This window comes from Mirounga angustirostris, unplaced genomic scaffold (genome assembly GCF_029215605.1).
Source record: "Mirounga angustirostris isolate CCGP_5_RB_7025 unplaced genomic scaffold, mMirAng1.0.hap1 SCAF_2, whole genome shotgun sequence".
In the NCBI taxonomy this organism is placed as follows: domain Eukaryota; kingdom Metazoa; phylum Chordata; class Mammalia; order Carnivora; family Phocidae; genus Mirounga; species Mirounga angustirostris.
The window spans coordinates 182,435,097-182,452,381 of NW_026991710.1; positions in this window are offsets into that span (position 1 = coordinate 182,435,097).

The window sequence follows — 17,285 nt, forward strand, 5'->3', positions numbered from 1 at the left end:
ATCTCTCTTGGTCAAATAAATAAATAAAATCTTAAAAAAAAAAACAAAACATGCATCTTTGGCAGAAATACCAAACAAGTGACTCTGTTCTTTTCATTGCATTCTACCAGGTTGTGCACAATTTCAATTTGTCCCATTTCTGATAATGTTTCTGATAATATTTGTTCACTTGATTAATATAAGTGTCTACCGGTCTTCTCCATGAAAGTTACTCATTTTCTCTTTGTAATTAACAAGTACTTTGTGGGAGGTGCTTTGAGTCTGTGAAAATATTACACTCCTCATCAAACTTCAATTAATTTATATATTTATTTATATCAGTATGGATTTATGGTTTTGTACTTTATTCAGGGGACTATAATCTATTGCTATCATTTATTTGATATTCCATTGTTTCCCCCTAGCTTTTGCTACTGGGAGCTCCTTTAAGTTGGCTTTTTATCTTTTAGCACATCTCTGTGTGAATGTCCTTCTTATGTCACTTGAGATCTAAAACTGCACCAGTTTTCCCTCCTGCCCTAACTCTTGGGTACCTCATTCCCTTGCTCAGGCTCTGGCACCCTGCTCCGGGCCATTTCAGCTACATCCCCACCCCGCTCATAAGTGGCATGGACTTCTTTCTTGCCCAGCTCCACCTAATGGCTTTTGGACTGAATTGTTCAGGAAGGGAAGAGGAAGATGAACTTTTGTTGTCATTGTTGTCTTTCAGTGCCTCTTCTTTAATTCATTCAAAAATGTTTTTGAGCACCAATATTTTGGTGGGTACTTTCTTCGTCTAGTAGACATAAAGATGGGTCACACAGTTGTCCCCTTTGGGAGCACAACATCTAGCAAGGAAACTAAAACATGAATACAGCCATCTGAAATTAATGGAGCTAGTGCTGTAATAGAGGACTGAGAGAAGAGACATAAAGTTGTCATTCTGCCCACTATTGCAAGGAAAGCTTCAGAGAAGAGGGTGTATTCAAGCAAAGATGTTGTTCCAGGCTAAGGCAACAGTATAGTTAGAGGCATGGAGGTCTGGAAGTGCGTGCAATCTTTGGGGAATAATAAGTGCCTTAGCAAATTTGGGATCTGGAGGAACGTGGAAGAAAATGAGATGAATATATATTAAGATAAAAGCAGGTAAAAGAAAAATTGGGGCCTGGGGTAAATACCCAGTAGTGCAATTGCTGGGTCATAGGGTACTCTATTTTTAAATTTTTGAGGAACCTCACACTGTTTTCCAAAGTGGCTGTACCAGCTTGCATTCCCACCAACAGTGTAAGAGGGTTCCCCTTTCTCCACAACCTCTCCAACATTTGTTGTTTCTTTCCCTGTCCATTTTTGCCAGTCTAACTGGTGTAAGGTGGTATCTCAGTGTGGTTTTGATTTGGATTTCCCTGATGGCTAATGATGATGAACATTTTTTCATGTGTCTGTTAGCCATTTGTATGTCTTCTTCAGAGAAGTGTCTTTTCATATCTTCTGCCCACTTTTTGACTTGATTATTTGTTTTTTGGGTGTTGAGTTTGAGAAGTCTGCAATAGCCAAACTGTGGAAAGAGCCGAGATGCCCTTCAACAGATGAATGGATAAAGAAGAGGTGGTCCATATATACAATGGAATATTACTCAGCCATCAGAAAGAATGAATACCCAACTTTTACATCAACATGGATGGGACTGGAGGAGATTATGCTAAGCGAAATAAGTCAAGCAGAGAAAGTCAATTATCATATGGTTTCACTTATTTGTGGAACATAAGGAATAGCATGGAGGACATTAGGAGAAGGAAGGGAAAAATGAGGGGGAGTGGAATTGGAGGGAGAGATGAACCATGAGAGACTATGGACTCTGAGAAACAAACAGGGTTTTAGAGGGGAGGAGGGAGGGGGGATTGGTTAGCCTGGTGATTGGTATTAAGGAGGGCACATTCTGCATGGAGCACTGGGTGTTATATGAAAACAATGGATTGTGGATCACCACATCAAAAACCAATGATGTATTGTATGGTGACTAACATAACATAATAAAATTAAAAAAAAAAATCTAAAAAAAAAAAAATTGGGGCCTGATTAGAAGGACTTTGAATGTCATGTTAAAGTTTAAACTTTGCATATCAGATGAGATTTGTGTTTTAGCAAGATTACTTTGGCAGCAGTGTGGAGAAGAATCTGAAATTACACGAGAGACCAACCTTTCTTCCTAACTAAGTGGAGGCCCAGTTATGGTCTACACTCAGGCCTTCAAGAGTCAGGGAAGATGTGGGAATTCTGTGTCTGTAGGTCTGAGGCAAAGACAGTGGTACGCTGGTAAACCAATTTTCTGGAAAAGTTAAAAGTCCTGATTTGCAGCATTTGCAGAATTTCTGAGGTGTAAATAAATATGCCCACTATGTCCACTTTCAAACTCCTGATATCTCATTACTGAACAGAGTTTGGAAGAGATTAGCACAGTCTGCTCTCCCAGCCAGTGCAAACTGGCTCTAGAACACTACTGGAAGGTGAAGAGACTTCCTTCAAGGGGAAAAGAAACCAAGGTGAGTGTCTTAGTCTGTTCAGGATGCTATAATAAAATACTAGAGACTGAGTGCCTTCAACATTTATTTTTCACAGTTCTGGAAGTGGGAAGTACAAGATCAAGGTGCCAGCAGGTCCGGTGTCTGGTGAGGGCCCACTTCCTGATTCGTAGAAGGCTGTCTTCTCTCTGCTCTCACATGGAAGAGGGGCAAAAGAGCTTTCTAGGGTCTCTTTTATAAAAGCACTAATCCCATCTTAGAGCCTCACGTTCATGACCTTATCACCCCCCAAAGGCCCTGCCTCCTAGTACCATCACATTGAGGGTCAGGATTTCAACATATGAATTTTGGGAAGACACAAACGTTTAGTTCATTGCAGGAACATTACAGGAAATGGGTCAAAACTATGATTTTTATGGAACAGGTCAAAGACCTACTCTGCACCAGAAGGAGCTGAGGCCATCAAGCACTTGACAGCATAGGAGGTACTTTTTTTTTTTTTTTAAGATTTTATTTATTTATTTGAGACAGAGAGAATGAGAGAGAGAGAGCACATGAGAGGGGGGAAGGGTCAGAGGGAGAAGCAGACTCCCCGCCGAGCAGGGAGCCCGATGCGGGACTCGATCCAGGGATTCCAGGATCATGACCTGAGCCGAAGGCAGTTGCTCAACCAACTGAGCCACCCAGGCGCCCAGCATAGGAGGTACTTGATCCAGGGAGGAGTAGGACAGAGTCCTGGTTCTGGTTGCTTAGAGAGGAGATAGCATGAATGACAAAGCTGTGCAGGTTGACAACAATCAGGAGCAGGCTGTGGCTGCCCTAGAGGAATTTAGAGCTGCTGTACTGATCAAGGATAGAGCTATGCGAAGAAGCTGCTCCTGGGCAGGGTTCAAACCACTGGCAAGCTAAGCACTCAGAGCCAACCCCTGGGATGCTGAGATATTGATCCCCTTAGGCCCTCAGAGTGATTTTTTTTGGAGACTTACACTTTATTCTCTGCCATATACTTCTGAGACAAGGAATAGCTACCAGTTTGAATTTGGGGTGAGGGAATAAAAATAGCAAATAATAGTGGGTAATACTGAGTTCCTATTGTCTTACAGACACTGTTCTAAATATTTTACATGTATTGACTCTTTCATCATCCCTTATTTTATAGATGAGGACATTTGAATGCAAAGGGATTAACTTGTCAAAGTCATGTGGCTGGTAAGGGTATAGAATGAACTCTGATAATTTGACTCTGGAGCCACATTTTACAGGATACGCTCTCTGCTATACTGGGAAAAGGGAAAAACACAAGGAGGACAAAGTACTGATATCTCGAAATATTATCCCCTGTGTAAATTAGGTCAGTTCAAAGCCTGGCATAAAATGGATGTGCAATAAATATTTTTGAGTAAATAAATGAAAAACTTCTCTTACATCACTCAATCTTTTTGAAATGAATGTTTTATAGTATTATACTTCTGTCCTGCTTTTTAATGTTAGGTATTTCAGAATTACAGTGATGTTGAGTAGTGCACTATATTTTCCCAAACAAGAATTTGAGATACACCAAAAGAATATGCATTTCTTCATTTCTGAAACACCATGCCAAGTGTTTTGCTCCTGGACCAGGGAGCTCTTCTTCATCAATAGATTTAATTAGTTCAATTATTCATTTACAACAGCTCTTTCTCTCTTGACTTATTTTGCCCTGAAGAATTACTTATGAGGCAGGCAGGTCTGGCTATTACTGCTGAGGGTTTTGTGAGGTGACAGTCAGTGTTCCAGGAGTCTGCCTTGATCTATATGCAGGGTCCATATATCCTGCCTGAAACAAGTGCTCTGGGATCTGTCTTTACCTTCCTTTGAGCTTATTGTTTCAAAAAAGTCTGCTCTTTGGGGGAAGTCAAGAATGCGTTGTTCCATCTCTATGATGAGAGGCAGATCTCCCACTAAAAGAAAAACTCTGCATTTTGAAAGGCTGACTAGGTTGGCACTTAAAAGGGAATTCCAGCTGGTTAATTTAGGGTGCTGAGAAAAAGATCCAGCATAAGAATGCTATCTGGCAGTGGGCCCATAGTATTTTCAACTGATCGTGAATTGGAGAGATTTTCATCATGTTAGGGATGCTGCTTTTCACTATTGTGTTCTCCTGATACAAGAAAACAAGTGAGGATATACAGGTTAGTCCTGGTATCATAGCTACACTCATGAACATGATCAATGCCAGTTGTATCAGAACTAAAGATGGCCTCATGCTTGCTGACATATTTGAAGTAAAAAACTGAGCAAGAATTCAAAAATATTTCTACACAAGTTGTTGTTGTTCTTCTTTTTTTAATCCTTGCCTTCTATTTTTCTTTCCTTTTGTGTCTAAGAAACTATTCTGAAGATATGGAGAGGTAAAAGAGAATTTCAGAAAGTTGTTAATTTCCTGTGTTAATTTTTTTTTTTTAAAGATTTTATTTATTTTTTTTTTAGAGAGTGAGCGAGAGGGAAACAGCATGAGAGGGGAGAGGGTCAGAGGGAGAAGCAGGCTCCCTGCTGAGCCGGGAGCCCGATGTGGGACTCGATCCCAGGACCCTGGGATCATGACCTGAGCCGAAGGCAGATGCTTAACCATCTGAGCCACCCAGGCGCCCCCTGTGTTAATTTTTTTACCCCAGTGGCTTGACACACAAAAAATTTATATGACCAGGCAACTTACCAGGGCAGCTGTGGTCCTTGTGATGGCTCAACAATTCAGACTGCTTTAATCTTGTTTTCATACAAGATCTCCACATTCTTAGATGAAGACAAAAAGAAGCTAATGGGTTGTTAGAGGTTTTTCATGGCTTCAGCCTGGAAGCAACACATATCATTTCTACTACTTTTTCATTGGCTAGAAGTTTTCATGTGACCCTGTGTAACCATAGAAGTCTGGGAAGGATAGTCTTCCATGTGCCCAGAAAGAACTAGATATTGGTGAACACTAAAATGGCAGTGGTAGACATGTTATCCAATGAAGCTCACCAGACATCAGCACAATCCAAATGGCACATAGTCCAAATGAACATAATAAACTCCCAAGTTTGCTGCCACCCGTACAAACTAACAAAATGAAACTCCTCCCATTGTGAAGACCACTTCTTGTTTCTACAAAGCATTTGAGGTTCCCAAGATGAGTTTCCGCTCCCACAGAAATTCTTCTCTTTCATTTTTCTTTTATTCTATGTTTTAGCCAGAGGAATGTTGCTCAAGTCCTTGTGTAGATTCTGAATTCCTTTTGCAGAAGCTGTAGCCCCAGGAATTGGTGTATTCATCAATACCTCCAGTTGAAGTGAATTACTTCAACTCTGAATCTTCCACACAGTATTATAAAGGCATCTAATGTTGTATGATGTGGTTGGCCTCAATACCATTAGTGCACATTTTTCTGGGTTCCCTGACATGGTTGCAGGATTCCATACCCCTTAGGGTGACTGGCTACTTAGTCTCCAAATGGAAATGACAAATTTAGGGATGATTGGGGCAGGTATTGGTGTCCAAGGGATCCAATATTTATTTATTCCATTTCTAACACACTTTATGGTTTGGTGTAAATACAAGTTTCTATCTGCTATCATATTCCTTCCTTTTGAAGAACTCTTAATATTTTTTATGTGCCAGGGTGCCTGGGTGCTGCAGTCAGTTAAGTATCCAATTCCTGGTTTTGGCTCAGGTTGTGATCTCAGGGCTATGAGATCGAGCCCTGCATGGGGCTCTGCTTAGCACGGACTCTACTTGGGATTCTCTCCCTCTGTCCCTCCCACTCGTGCTCTCTCTCTCTCTAAAATAAATAAATAAATAAATAAATAAATAAATAAATAAATAAATAAATATTTTAAAAATATTTCTTATAATGCAGATTTGCTGGCAAGGTTTCTTCTCAGTTTTTGCTTGTCTGAGAAAGTCTTTATTTCTCCTTCATTTTTTGAAAGACATCTTTACAGAGACTAGAGCACTGAGTTGACAGTTTTTTCTTTCAGTGCTTTAAAAAATATATTTTATTTATATATTTGAGAGACAGAATGAGAGAGAGAGAGAGAGAGCATGAGAGGGAGGAGAGTCAGAGGGAGAAGCAGACTCCCTGCTGAGCAGGGAGCCTGATGTGGGGCTCGATGTGAGACTCGATGCAAGGCTTGATCCTGGGCCTTTATTCTGGGACTTGATCCTGGGACTCTGGGATCATGATCTGGGCTGAAGGCAGTCGCTTAACCAACTGAGCTACCCAGGCGTCCCTCTTTCAGCACTTTTAAGTAACACTCCATTGTATTCTGTGTTGCATGTTTTCATATGAGAAGTCTACTGTAATTTTTTCTTACTATCACAAACTGTAAAGGATCTAGGATTTTATACTACTTGTAGAGTAAAAGTTTAGCCTGTTACAGGTTCATCAGGCTGACAGACGATAGAAGACTCCTGAGTGAGAAACAAAGAATTTTATTACTCATGGCACAGAAAGCAGCATAATGCCAGCATATTTACATGTGTTCTGCTTGCTCCCAAATCCTACAAGGATGAGGCAAATGGTCCTAGAGGGACCTCAGGAGAGGAACCCTGAGCTTAGGGGAACCAAATCTTTTATAATGAGGAGTAAGCATGTCTGCCCTTTGTTCTGGAGAGAGACACTCTACTACAACTGTGAGCAAACCTGCTCTTTGCTCTGGCAAGAGACAGCAGTTCTATCTTGTTAAGCTGTTTTATACACAATTATACTTGTATAGATAGTTTATAGCAATAGGCAGTCAGTGCCTCCCTTTGTGAGACATTCAGAAACATGAGAGACCCATGGAGAGTTGTCTCCCAATAGAAAGTATTTCTCCCTTTTTTCCCTGTCTTTAGGAATTCCCTTTGTGTTTTGTTTTCAGCAGTTTGAATATGAGGTACCTAGGCATGCATGCATTTGTGCATACACATGTATTTTGTTATTTATTCCTGCTTAGTGTTCTCTGATCTCTTGGATCTGAGGTTTGGGGTCTGTCACTGATTTTGTGACACTCTTGGTTATTATTTCTTCAAATATTTTTTCTGTCCTCGTTTTTCTTTCTTTTCTTCTGGGATTCCAATTGTATATACTTTAGATTATTTGATATTATCTCACAGTTACTGGATGCTCTGTTCTTCCTCTCCCTGTCCCCATTCTTTTTTCCTTTGTGTTTCAGCCTAGGTAGTTTCTATTGACTCACCTTTAAGTTCATGACCCTTTTCCTTTTGTTGAGTCTATTGATGAGGCTGTACAACATATTCTTCATCTTTATTACTGTGTTTTTCATTTCTAGGATTTGAATCTGATTGCTTCCCCCCCACCGCACTGCCTGAAATATACTGAGATATAATTGACATATAATATGTATAAGGCTAAGGTATATAATATGATGATTTGATACATGTATATATTGTGAAATGATTACCACAGTAGGGTTAGTTAACACCTTTATTATCTCACTTACTTATCATTTGTGTGTGTGTGTGTGTGTGTGTGTGTGTGGTAAGAACATTTAAGACCTATTCTCTTAGAAACTTGAAGTACATAATATAGTATTGTTAAGTACAGTTACCATGCTGTGCAGTAGATTCCTCAGAACTTATTCATCCTATAACTGGAGGTTTATACCTTTGACCAATACCTCCCCATTTCCCTTGCCCTTTAGTCCTTAGTAACCACCATTCTACTCTTTTTCTAGAATTTTGTCTTATTTAGATTCCACATACAAGTGATATTACATAGTAATTTTCTTTCTTTGTCTCATTTTTTTACTTAGCATAATGCCCTCAAAATCCATCCATGTTTCTTCCATCCCAAAACAACAGAATACACATTCTTCTCTAGTGCACATGGAACATTTTCCAGAACAGATCACATCCTGTGTCACAAATTGGGTCTCAACTGGTACCAAAAGATTGGGATCATTCCCTGCATATTTTTGGACCACAATCCTTTGAAACTAGAACTCAATCACAAGAGGAAAGTTGGAAAGAACTCAAATATATGGAGGCTAAAGAGCATCCTACTAAAGAATGAATGGGTCAACCAGGAAATTAAAGAAGAATTAAAAGAGTTCATGGAAAAAAAGGAAAATGAAAACACAACTATTCAAAATCTTTGGGATGCAGCAAAGGCAGTCCTAAGAGGAAAGGATATAGAAATACAAGCCTTTCTCAAGAAACAAGAAAGGCCTCAAATACACGACCTAACCCTCCACCTAAAGGAGCTGGAGAAAGAACAGCAAATAAAGCCTAAACCCAGCAGGAGAAGAGAAATAATAAAGATCAGAGCAGAAATCAATGAAATAGAAACCAAAAGAACAGTAGAACAAATCAACGAAACTAGGAGCTGGTTCTTTGAAAGAATTAACAAGATTGATAAACCCCTGGGCAGACTTATCAAAAAGAAAAGAGAAGTGACCCAAATCAATAAAATCATGAATGAAAGAGGAGAGATCACAACCAACACCAAAGAAATACAAACAATTATAAGAATATATTATGAGCAACTCTATGCCAGCAAATTAGATAACCTGGAAGAAATGGATGCATTCCTAGAGATGTATCAACTACCAAAACTGAACCAGGATGAAATAGAAAACCTGAACAGACCCATAACCACTAAGGTAATTGAAGCAGTCATCAAAAATCTCCCAAAAAACAAAAGCCCAGGGCCAGATGGCTTCCCAAGGGAATTCTACCAAACATTTCAAGAATTAATACCTATTCTTCTGAAACTGTTCCAAAAAATTGAAATGGAAGGAAAATTTCCAGACTCATTTTATGATGCCAGCATTACCTTGATCCCCAAACCAAACAAAGACCCCATCAAAAAGGAGAATTACAGACCAATATCCCTGATGAACATGGATGCAAAAAGTATCACCAAAATACTAGCCAATAGGATCCAACAGTACATTAAAAGGATTATTCACCACGACCAAGTGGGATTTATCCCTGGGCTGCAAGTTTGGTTCAACATCCGCAAATCAATCAACGTGATACAATACATTAACAAAAGAAAGAACAAGAATCATATAATCCTCTCAATAGATGCAGAAAAAGCTTTTGACAAAGTACAGCATCCTTTCTTGATCAAAACTCTTCAGAGTATAGGCATAGAGGGTACATACCTCAATATCTTAAAAGCCATCTATGAAAAACCTACAGCGAATATCATTCTCAATGGGGAAAAACTGAGAGCTTCCCCCTAAGGTCAGGAACGTGGCAGGGATGTCCACAATCACCACTGCTATTCAACATAGTATTGGAAGTCCTAGCCACAGCAATCAGACAACAAAAAGAAATAAAAGGCATCCAAATCAGCAAAGAAGAAGTCAAACTCTCACTCTTTGCAGGTGATATGATACTTTATGTGGAAAACCCCAAAGACTCCACCCCAAAACTGCTAGAACTCATACAGGAATTCAGTCAAGTGGCAGGATATAAAATCAATGCACAGAAGTCAGTGGCATTCCTATACACCAACAACAAGACAGAAGAAAGAGAAATTAAGGAGTCAATCCCATTTATAATTGCACCCAAAACCATAAGATACCTAGGAATCAATCTAACCAAAGAGGCAAAGGATCTGTACTCAGAGAACTATAAAATACTCATGAAAGAAATTGAGGAAGACACAAAGAAATGGAAAAATGTGCCATGCTCATGGATTGGAAGAACAAATATTGTGAAGATGTCAATGCTACCTAGAGCAATCTACACATTCAATGCAATCCCCATCAAAATACCATCCACTTTTTTCAAAGAAATGGAACAAATAATCCTAAAATTTGTATGGAACCAGAAAAGACCCCGCATAGCCAGAGGAATGTTGAAAAAGAAAAGCAAAGCCGGCGGCATCACAATTCCAGACTTCCAGCTCTATTACAAAGCTGTCATCAACAAGACAGTATGGTACTGGCACAAAAACAGGCACATAGATCAATGGAACAGAATAGAGAGCCCAGAAATGGACCCTCAACTCTATGGTCAACTAATCTTCGACAAAGCAGGAAAGAATGTCCAATGGAACAAAGACAGTCTCTTCAACAAATGGTGTTGGGAAAATTGGATAGCCACATGCAGAAGAGTGAAACTGGACCATTTCCTTACACCACACACAAAAACAGACTCAAAATGGTTGAAAGACCTCAATGTGAGACAGGAGTCCATCAAAATCCTAAAGGAGAACACAGGCAGCAACCTCTTCGACCTCAGCCAAAGCAACTTCTTCCTAGAAACATCGCCAAAGGCAAGGGAAGCAAGGGCAAAAATGAACTATTGGGACTTCATCAAGATAAAAAGCTTTTGCACAGCAAAGGAAACAGTCAACAAAACCAAAAGACAACCGACAGAATGGGAGAAGATATTTGCAAATGACATATCAGATAAAGGGCTAGTATCCAAAATCTATAAAGAACTTATCAAAGTCAACACCCAAAGAACCAATAATCCAATCAAGAAATGGGCAGAAGACATGAACAGACATTTTTCCAAAGAAGACATCCTAATGGCCAACAGACACATGAAAAAGTGCTCAACATCGCTCGGCATCAGGGAAATCCAAATCAAAACCTCAATGAGATACCACCTCACACCAGTCAGAATGGCTAAAATTAACAAGTCAGGAAACGACAGATGTTGGCGGGGATGCGGAACAAGGGGAACCCTCCTACACTGTTGGTGGGAGTGCAAGCTGGTGCAGCCACTCTGGAAAACAGTATGGAGGTTCCTCAAAAAGTTGAAAATAGAGCTACCATATGATCCAGCAATTGCACTACTGGGTATTTACCCCAAAGATACAAATGTAGGGATCCGAAAGGGTACATGCACCCCGATGTTTATAGCAGCAATGTCCACAATAGCCAAACTGTGGAAAGAGCCAAGATGTCCATCGACAGATGAATGGATAAAGAAGAAGTGGTATATATATACAATGGAATATTATGCAGCCATCAAAAGGAATGAGATCTTGCCATTTGCAACGACGTGGATGGAACTGGAGGGTATTATGTTCAGCGAAATAAGTCAAACAGAGAAAGACATGTATCATATGACCTCACTGATATGAGGAATTCTTAATCGCAGGAAACAAACTGAGGGTTGCTGGAGTGGGGGGTGGGGTGGGAGGGATGGGGTGACTGGGTGATAGACACTGGGGAGGGTGTGTGCTCTGGTAAGCGCTGTGAATTGTGCAAGACTGTTGAATCTCAGATCTGTACCTCTGAAACAAATAATGCAATATATATTAAGAAAAACAAAAAAGAAGAAGAAGAAGGTAGCAGGAGGGAAAGAATGAAGCGGGGAAATCGGAGGGGTAGATGAACCATGAGAGACGATGGACTCTGAACAAATAATGCAATATATATTAAGAAAAAAAAAAAAGAAGAAGAAGAAGGTAGCAGGAGGGGAAGAATGAAGCGGGGAAATCGGAGGGGTAGACGAACCATGAGAGACGATGGACTCTGAAAAACAAACAGGGTTCTAGAGGGAAGGGGGGTGGGAGGATGGGTTAGCCTGGTGATGGGTATTGAGGAGGGCACATTCTGCATGGAGCACTGGGTGTTATGCACAAACAATGAATCACGGAACACTACATCTAAAACTAATGATGCAATGTATGGGGATAATATAAGAATAAAAAAATTAAAAAAAAAGGAAGTCATAATTTAGTTAGAACGATCCCCATAACAAGCTGAAATAACAGAAGTACAGAAAGTTAAGTATCTTCGCTAATAAGGGCTAGAGCTAGGTTCAGATTCTCCTGTTCATTCTAAGCAAGAGCTCTTTCTATTCTCATTAGTGTCTCTTTAATGAGAAATCAAATGTTACGTTGGACTTTTCTTTGAAAAACAAGAATCAATTTGATCAATGACTTTTGATTTTAAACCACGAGGCAGGTGCATGGAAGAACAGTTTACATGTTAGGCCATCTGTCTAAAATTGGAGTGTACTAAGCTTGACTTTGAGTGAGTGTAGTGTGAGAGTTTCTGAACTTCAGAAAAAGGATTCCAGGTATGCCAGAGATGCTTAATGCTCTTTGAATATCCATACGCTCACTCAGGAAGTTCACAGCTTCCATTCCAGTTAGGTTGGGGCCATGTCATTTGTATTGGCTGAGGCTGAATGTAAAGTCATTTCTGTGAATTCTGGGATGAGGCATAGCCTGAGTTCATGTTTGCTCTACCTCTCTCTTGGTAGTGAGGCTACATGTTGAGATGTGAATATCCATCACCTGGCTTCCTGAGTGACTAGGTCAAGCAGAAACCCCACTGACCTATATTGGACTTGAGTGAGAAATACATCTTTATTGTGTTAAGCCCCTGAGATTTCGGGGGTTAATTTGCTGTTATGAGAAACATGGCTTATCATGACTAAATATTCTAAAGAATTCTATGAAAGGTCTGAGAAGCAAAACTAGGGTTGAGAATAAGTGGAGAGCAATAACTATACGTATCCCTCTCTAAATAAACTTAAAAAAATTTCAAATTATACTTTACTATAAGATAATATAAAATGGTAAGCAGTTAACGGTTAATATGATATAGATTGCAAGTTAATCAATATGATATATTTCAAACAAAGAACTTGGTTTTTATAGGTAAATCTCAGGGAAATGTCTGGTTCTCATGCTTCAGCTCATCTCTCAAATTTTCTCTCTTTCCTACAAAGTAGAGATCTTGGGGCTCTTGCTGTATAACCCAAGGCATAATTACCCAGCTGGTGGGAGCCCCCTAAATTGCAGGAACATGCAGAGAAGAAGCTAATCAGTCTTAAAGAGCATGCCTTGTTAATTCAACCTAATTTTTAGGGAGGGAACATTCACAATTTCAGAAAAATATTTTAAAATGATTCATGCAGTTCTGCTTTTTAGAGTTTCTTTCCCAGACTATTTCCACATTTCTACTACCAATAAAAGTTTAGTGTGTTTAAAAATAAGTGAAGGAAAAAGAATAACTTTCTTTCCTACTGAAGGATAGTCAGAAGTCCAATTCCCTGCCTTTCTATTTTACCAAGAGAGAATACAAGACATAAATGTATTCCAACTTTGCAAATTCGCTGTGTAGTGTAATTTGATGTTTGAAAGATCTTCCTTGGGATCCCATCCAAAGGGTTGAGTGACTATTTTATTAAAAGGGCCTCTTCTCGAAGGTGGTCTTTTGAATGGATCTTGGGGACACTGGGGCATTTTAAATCTCTTTTTATAGAAGTCCTGGATTGTCACACCCATATTTTCCTACTTCTAGGGATTACCAGAAGCCTGAAAACAAGTCTTTGTCTAATGTAGACAGATATACAAATGCATATGCCATTAAGTTATAAGTAATGTAGGAATGTCGCCTGGCTGATTATGATCTTCTCCAGCAGGACTGACTTCTGGATTTAAAATTTAAGGAGAGATATGCCTAAAATATATGTTAACTGAGGTAGATAAAAGGAAAGTTTAGATTTGTATTTATGTATTACTCTCTGTGGTGGAATATTTCTTTTTAACATATATTTGGTTAGTACTTGAAAATGTTGGGTGTGTACAGTGCTATATTGACAAGTCAATACTCCTAAAAATATTATATTACCATTTGCTCAAAAAGCATATGGACACAAGATGGTACAAAAAATACTGTCAGTTTTTGAAAGGCAATGTATCTTCATTCATAATTATATGTATGTGCAGGTATGACACCACATATGGAATGGTAATAATTTCTGTTTTCTAATGCAAATGCCTGGTGCTGCCGCTGTGGCATTGGCAAGTAAATAAATCAGCCTAGCAAATCCAGAATCATTCTCCAGGCAGGAATTCTACTAATCACCTGAGAAAACAAACAAACACCCCACAGAGAGTAATGGGGAAGTCTGTGAAATCTGAGGGAGTAGGCGGTGCTTGCTGGGAAGCAGGGAAGGAAGCAGAATCGACACATGATAGGTCATCCATTATTAAATTTGGAAGACAGATCAAAGTTCCTTTCCAGCCTAATTAGATCAAACAAGGTGCTATTTGCTATTTGTATTCATTTCTGAAAGACAACTCTGTTTATGTTGAAATATATTTGTAATATATTCTGGGAGACAGGATTCTTCAGATGCTGAATGTTGGCAAGGACTAAATTGTGGTAATATTACATTATAGATCTTAGGCAGGGCTTTTTAATTCTATAATGAATTCAGGAAAGAATAAAATGAGGTTGCCTCCTACAAGGCATGATGTGCCTGGGTGAACAATACTTGAACATTCCAAAGATGGGGGATATGGAGCCAAGGATAAGCTGAGAGATGGGGCATTTCTGTGGTTAAACATCATCTCTTAGTTGTGCCAATGGCAATTCCTTCAGGCCTCCTGGTTTTATTTATTTAGTTAGTTTTACATTAATGTGCTCAGCAGCAGTTTTGGGTAATGTATTCACATTCTCTACACAGAACATAAATCCTGCAGATTTTTAAAAATTGTGTTTAAGACTATAGGCCTATTTCTTTCCAGATTAAAAAAACCCTCTCTTATGATGTTCATTTAAGGCATTCCCTCAGCTGATGCCTGATTTTTATCCTACCTTTTGGGATTTGACAGGTGGCTTGATCTACCAACCCTGTGTTATAATTCAGCTTGTCCAGCAGTGTGTGCTCTAGAAAGATTTGGCTATGGTTGTGTCCGACCAGCATCATGATGTCTTTTGGATCCCACTGGGGTAGGATTCTAGTCTTGGCTCTTTCTTGGGGCAAACAGACTGGGCGAAGGTTTCTTGTATTCAAAGTAAGGAAACTGAAGTAGGTGTTCTTGAAGTTTCTTTCACCTCCTATAATCATGCTGGGATCATGGAAGTGCCCTCCTATTTATTTCTACCTATTTCCTAAGCACTTAGAAAAGGCTTACATAATAATGGTTTCAAAAGTACAGGACTGGAAGGGACCCTGGGAAGAATCTAGTCCCTTTTTCCTAGCTGGATTTAAGCATTTCAGATATATCGATGAAGTTTTGACCACATTTAAATGTAATTGGGGAGATAGAAATTAATGAACATTTATTGAACATTTACCACACTAATTTGATCCTCAAAACAACACTGGCAGAGGTTTGTTCCAGAGAGTTGTTCCTGCTCTCTTTGGCAGCCAAGAATCTTGGGCTTGGAGCTACTCAGGGTTATTTAGTGGGTGAGAGGCGGAGCTGGGGTTTTTACCCAGCTCTGTCTACTTCCAGAGTCAGAGCTCTTTGCCCTAAAGAGCCCTTTAAAAAATACTAATTGAAATAAGTTCTTCTCAGTACCAAAAACTTGCTAGCAAAAGTGAGAAAGGTTCTGTTCCCATTGTATAGATATAAATACTGAGGCTTGGAAAGGTTATGATTTATCCCAGGTATGTCAGTGGCGGCATCAAGGGTGAAGCTCTAGATACTTTCTCCTTGACTTTCCTTTCTCTACTGAGTAGAGAAAAGTCCTATTGAGAGTCTAAGGCAGAGGTGAGATCATGTCTCGGAAGCCTGAGCTGGGAGGGTGGAGTGGTAAATGCTAGCAGTCATTTCTGTATGTGTGCTTTGAAACTGTTCTCTCAGCTCTGAGATGTGTGTAGCAATGTACACCTCACAGTATTGCTGTGAGGTTACATGAGATAATACTTGGGCAGACAAGGGGCTCAGTAAATGTTGTTTCCCTCATCTTCCAAATGTCCTGGGTTTGGATGCAAACAGACATCATTGGCTCATCGTTATAGTGATATTATTATGGCTGGAAATTGGATATACTGATTTTTCAGATTATTGAATATGGAAGGTCTTCACAGGACAGTTTGGGTGTCCGGGACACAGTCATTGTGTAGCCATGATCACAGACACAAAATGATTTTCAGAGATGGAGATGAACCATGAGAGACTATGGACTCTGAGAAACAAACTGAGGGTTCTAGAGGGGAGGGAGGTGAGGGGATGGGTTAGCCTGGTGATGGGTATTAAGGAGGACATGTATTGAATGGAGCACTCGGTGTTATACGCAAACAATGAATCATGGAACACTACATCAAAAACTGATGATGTATGGTGGCTAACATAACATATATGTGCTGCCGAAGCGAGCACTAACATAACATAATAAAACAAAACAAAACAAAACAAAAAAACAAGAAGAACCCCCAAAACGACAAAATGATTTTCAAAATAATTCAACCCCACTAGATTAAAAAAAATCAACATGCAGTGTTATATTAGTTTCAGGTGTACAATATAGTGATTCAGCCATTCTTTACATTACTCAGTGCTCCTCAAGATAAGTGTACTCTTAATCGCCTTCTCCTGTTTCACCCTTCTGTCCCCCTCCCCTCTGGTAACCCATCAGTTTGTCCTCTATAGTTAAGAGTCTGGGGTTTATTTGTTTGTCCCTTTTTTTTTCTTTGTTTTGTTTCTTAAATTCAACATATGAGTGAAATCATGGTATTTGTCTTTCTCCAACTGACTTATTTCACCCAGCATTGTACCCTCTAGATCCTTCCATGTTGTTGCAAATGTCAAGATCTTATTCTTTTTTATGGCTGATTAATATTCCATTATATATATACCACATCTTCGTTATCTATTCATCTATCAGTGACCATTTGGGCTGCTTCCATAATTTGGCTATTGTAAATAACGCTGCAATAAACATAGGGGTAGATATAGCTTTTCGAATTAGTGTTTTCATATTCTTTGGGTAAATACCCAGTAATGAAATTACTGGATCATATGGTAATTCCATTTTTAATTTTGGGGGAACCTTCACACTGTTTTCCACAGTATCTGCACCAGTTTGCACTCCCACCAACAGTGCACAA